The 5,841-nt window shown below is 37.7% G+C and overlaps 1 pseudogene; it reads right to left on the bottom strand.

The window, feature by feature from the left end:
• Positions 1–229: 229 nt before the first annotated feature.
• On the bottom strand, positions 230–2,012 carry LOC101008629 (annotated as a pseudogene).
• Positions 2,013–5,841: the final 3,829 nt, after the last annotated feature.

Here is a 5,841-nt window from a genome sequence, read left to right as displayed (position 1 = left end):
CACAGGATTATATATATATATATACACACACACACACACACACATATATATATATATACACACACACACACACATATATATATATATATCCAGTAGTTGTACCTGGCTTTCAGCTATTTTTGTGTTGAAATTTCCCATTATTCATGGCTTTTCCCAAGCACAAAATCCTGAGCCATGGAATACCAGGTAATGATACAATATTGTAATTGCAGTTTGATTTCCACACTGTTCAAGAATCCACAGATTTATCTGAATTTTTTTCTCTCCTATAGTATTATTAAGTATTTCATCAGATATTTTAGGCATAGTAGCCGTAGTCTGGGGAGTCTCAGTGTGTCCAAATCCTTATAGTGATCCATGGGTCAAAGTAACATAAAAGAGGCTGTGGAAATTGCATCTCCATGATGATGATAATAAGCTTGTATGCTCATTCTGATTGTGATTCTCAGGAAACAAATATTTCCTATGATGTCTCCTGACTGTCCATCCAATGTGCCTTATTTGTTCAAAAATACTAATTTCTGAAACTTCCCACATGGCAAGAAAGGAATCAGAGCATGAGCCATGTTCTGCTTCTTGGAGATATGGTTAATGAGAAAGGGTAGTGATGGGCAATAGCAACAAGGAACCTCTCAATGCAGATATAAAGTCCTGGATTCCCGGAACCACAGCTTCTACAGTTTGCCATTTCCATACATGCTTTTCATAAATAATGCCAACTTTTACCATCAAAGCAATAATTACTACTTGCCAAAAAGAAACAAAAAATACCAACTTTACACAAAGAAATTTGCCAACATGTTGGATTGGGCTCAGTTCTTCCTTTAGATTTTTATAAAATAGCAGAAGACAATACATGGCAAACAATTGTGACATGTTGTTTATTATAACTAAATAAGTCTAAGTATATAAAAAGCTAATCATACATAACAAGCAGTTCATAGATTAAAACAATGATGGCGGTGAATGGTCTGACATCTGTATACTGTAATATGCCTAGTTTGCCTAAACAGCAATACTTCTACCATAGACTATGGTATACGGCAACATAAAGGAGGAAAATGTTTCAGCTGATCTTCGGCTTCAATAATTAGCACCAGATTTCAATAATGGTTAGTTAGATAATTGGTAAGGAATCTCATAAAGTTGTAAATGACATAAGCTTTATAGAATTCTCTGCAGGTATTCACATATATTGTAATGCTGGAGTATCCAATTATCTAAATTGTAAATGGGTACCATCCAAAGAATCCTTATGATTGGTTTTTGTAGTTTAGGTTGCATGGAATGCACTAACTGTAGCAATATAACCCACAGTGATATAGGTATTGTCAACAGCAAAAACAATTCCAGCGATAAACCAAGCTTTTGGTGTGCATTTGAATCTCCAGTTTCTGTAGTCCCCACATGCATAAGGCAACCACAACCACTATGGACACCAGGTAGATGACTGCTAAAGTTCGAACCCACTGTCTCCAGTTCCTCCAGGTACAAGTGCAAAGCATGTTTTTGTACAAATCAGCTCTGAGTGACAAGGGAAAAGAGCTTGAAGGAGATTGTAATGGGAACCCTGTCCTTTGTTTTGTCAACTCACATACTATGGAGAAAGAGCTGTTGTGTCATTTTACCAACAGCTTAAGCCACCTCCTTGGCCAGAACTGTGTTTGTGCTGCTGTTACTGCTGCAACTGAGGCCACTCAGGGTGCTACCCTGCACACTCCACTTCTGCCCCACAGCTACATGCCCGCTGGCTATTTTCTTTGAGGACTGAGATTCCTCCCTCTGGTGTCTCTTCACCCAATTCTGCTGGTAGATAAGGCCTCAGGATTTCCTCACTCATTCACATGGAACATCCCCTGTGATGGAACCCAAGGTCCAACCAGGACTTTTAATTTAATGTTTTTATTAATGAATGCATTAGATTACAACTTGGAAGAAATCCTGTATTAGTATCTCAACTGTCCTAAGAAGTGAGTTCTACAAGTTTCCACGAATAAACTTGATACTGAATCCCAAGGATACTTTACATATATTCATCACAAATGACTGCCAGCATTCTGAGTTTTGAGAGGTTCTGAAGTGCCTACCTACCTCCAAATATCTCTCACATCAGACTGCTGTAAAAGCTAAAATCAATACATTAGGACCACTGCTTTGGACAGCATATCTTTAGAAGGCCTAATATTAGTACTCAATTTTTATCAGGTAAATACATTCAGAGTACAGGATTGAAAAGAAAATTGGGGAGAAAACTTATTTTAGAAAGTTTGGAAGCAAATGGTGTTGACCCTAAGGTGAAACCAGACATCGTCTGCATGAGAATGGGGCACTGGGTTACCAAGTAGCTGAAAAGCTTCTTAATCTCTAAGGGTAAAAGTAAACCAGAAAATATCAAAGAAAAGCTAGTGTAGTTTAATGATCAGGGATGACAAATAGCATAAGAAAATTACTAGAGGGAAGTGGGTGGGTAAAAAAAACTTTATTTGCTTCATACTAGCCGTGCCTACCCCTACTCGTCACCCCAGTCTTTGGGTATAAATACAATTACACTTGAATTTGCTTAAAAGGAAAACAATCAGTAGCACTATTTAGCTGTGCTATTAAAAAAAATCTTCTCTCAGAGTATGGAATAAAATAATTGGAAGAAGCAGCAATCTATATGAGCAAGCATCCTCTACAGGAGATAACACAGGAATAGACTTGGGGAGGAGTTTCCCAAGACTAGAGGAAGAATCACAAAGAGTTCACATGAAATGTCTTTCTTCTGAAGTGCTCAAAAGACTGTGTGAACGCAAAATACCTTGGAGGATGGCTATCATGGTGTCCTCAGGGTCTTCATTATGAGGTGAATACATTTTTTCTGGTTTTGCCTTGTACTGAATTCCTTACTAGAATATATGGTCAGGTACTCAAGCTCCTGTGTATTGCTAATGTGCCTCTATACATAAATAATACAAATTGTATATGAACGCCAAAGTGCATGATTTAATTATATCTTTAATGTCTCATCATATATTTGAAGTTCGTATCATTTTATTGGTTTTCTTTCCAATTTTTCCCTTGGGTTAAAGACAAAGTCTAATAATGGAAAATAATGAAATTTCCTTCAGTTGAGAATGTCAATGTGGTTGGTATTCAGAATGGGTTTTCTAAAGGGAAGAAATTAAGCATGGAACTTTTAGTAAGACAAATATTACTATATATTAAATCTGGGCTAAAATGTAGATGCTACTCCTTAGCTCTTAATGGTACTTAACATGGCTATTTTTCTACAGCATAAAGTGATGTGGTTGGAGGCAAGGTGGGATAAATATAAAATCTTTTAGCCAATTGAAAGATATATCAACACAGTGATATTTTTAGTTTCAATTTTTATGATTGCATATGTGTGCATGTGATTGTACGTGTGTGATGTAAATCATCCTTGCTACAATACCTGCCTTGAAATTATTAGGTTGCCTTCCTTAACTCTCACTCTTAGTAGAGGTAATTCTGCTATAGGGCAGATTACCAATACAGCACTCCATCAACTAACACTGTTTGCTATCTCCATAGAGATATGTCATTACCTAAAGATCTCCAAAATGCCATTAACTAAAAAAGTTCAAGACATGGATATGAAAGATTAGCCAAATTTTAAAATATGTTTTCAGAATCCTCCATCCAGGAAGTTGGTCCTGTTATTATTATAATAACTGGGGCATATATATCTATGCTTTCAGAAACTAGTGTGTAATATTTAGTTCACATAATGGATTATGACCTTTTCCTGAACCCTCTTCTTTCCCTTCCTACAAAATATAATAGGATTAAGAAATACCATATATATTATTTTATACTGAGGAGCATTTCTTAGATATGCTAACAAAATGATGAAATTCTTTGCTTACAGAGTAACATCTTTCTGGCAGACTCTAATAGTGGTGAAATAAAACAAATTGCATCAACCTGTTCACTTTAGTATAGTAGTAGATATATTTTTATCTTAATCCATTTATATAAATATTGGCAAACTTATGTAGGTAAACATTTATTGAGTACGTAATCTGTGCCAGACACTGTTCTAGATCATATATGGGAATCATTAACCTGAATATGTTTACCAGAACATTCTATTATTAATAATGTCAGAGAAAAGAGGGAATACTGTGTATAGTTTTGACTTTAATAGTGAGTATATAGAACATGTAAGTTTATGTATACTAAATTATTTTATGTTTAAGATCACCAAACACTTCTTTATTGCCAAAGTCATGAGTAATTTTCAGTCTAATCTGCTGGCACACCATGATGTATACTTGTTATGGTACCATTTACCGGCTCCTCTCTTCAAGAAAATACTGCCCAGATGACTTATAGAACTGTGAGCTAAATAAATGCTTGTTGTCATAAGCTACTAAGTCTGGAGGGTTGTATGTAATGCAACAACAGTTATTTCAAGTTTGGGGCTATCCCTTGTGAATAGAACTGGTATAGACGTTCTTGTATGATATGGTTTGTCTCTGTGTCCCCACCTGAATCTCATGTCAAATTGTAATTCCCAACGATGGGGGAGGGATCTAGTGGGAGGCCATTGACCATGGGGGCAGAATTTCCCCTTTCTCTTCTCATGAGACTGAGGGAGTTATCACGACATCTGTTTTTTTAAAAGTATGTAACACTTCCTCCTTTACTTTCTCTCTACTGCCACCGTGTGAGGATGTGCTTGCTTCTACTCTGCCTTCCACCATGATTGTAAGTTTCCTGAGGCCCCACAACCATGCCCCCCGTACAGTACAGGAACTGTGAGTCAATTAAACATCTTTTATTTATAAATTATCCAGTCTCAGGTCGTTCTTTACAGCACTTTGAGAACTCACTAATACAGAGAATCAGTACTGACAGAGTGGGGGGTACTGCCATAAAGACACCTGAAGGTGTGGAAGTGACTTTGGAACTGAGTAAAGGGCAGAAGTTGGAACAGTTTGGAGGGACTAGAAGAAGACAGGAAGATGAGGGAAAGTTTGGAACTTCCTGGAGACTTGTTGAATGGCTGTGACCAAAATGCTGTTAGTGATATGAATGGTGAAGTCCAGGCTAAGGTGGTCTCAGACGGAGATGAAAAATGTATTGGGAACTGGAGTAAAGGTCAATCTTGCTATACTTTAGCAAAGAGACTGGTGGCATTGTGTCCCTGCTCTAGAGATCTGTGGCACTTTGAACTTGAGAGAAATGATTTAGGGTATCGAGTGGAAGAAATTTCTAAGCAACAAAGCATTCAAGAGGTGGCTTGGTTGCTTCTAAAATCCTATGCTCATTTGTTTAAACAAATTACCTGAAACTAGAATTTAAAAGAGAAGTAGAGCATAAAAGTTTAGAAAATTTGCAGCCTCACTATGCAGTAGAAAAGAAAAATCCATTTTCTGAGGAGGAATTCAAGGCTGCAGAAATTTGCGTAAGTAAATAAGAGCTGAATGTTCTTAGCCATGTCAATGGATATAATGCCTCCCAGGGTATTTCGGAGACCTTTGCTGCAATCTTCCCATCACAGGCCTAGAGGTGCAGAAGAAAAAAAATGGATTTGTGGTTCGGGGCCTTGCTTCTGTGGGCAGCCTTGAGACATGGTGCCCTGTGTCCTAGCTGCTTCAGCTTCAGCCATGGCTATAAGGGGTCAAGGTATATACTTCAGGCCATTGCTTCAGAGGGTGAAAACCTCAAGCCTTGGTGGCTGTCACTCAGTGTTGGGCCTGCAGGTATGCAGAAGGCAAAAACTGAAGTTTGGGAACCTCTGCCTAGAATTCAGAGGATGTATGGAAATGCGTGATTGTTCAGGCAGAAATCTGCTGCAGGGGCAGAGCCCTC

The sequence above is a fragment of the Papio anubis genome, chromosome X (genome assembly GCF_008728515.1).
Source record: "Papio anubis isolate 15944 chromosome X, Panubis1.0, whole genome shotgun sequence".
NCBI lineage: Eukaryota > Metazoa > Chordata > Mammalia > Primates > Cercopithecidae > Papio > Papio anubis.
The sequence above is the reverse complement of the archived record's forward strand: the minus strand, read 5'-3'. Positions and strand labels throughout refer to the sequence as shown.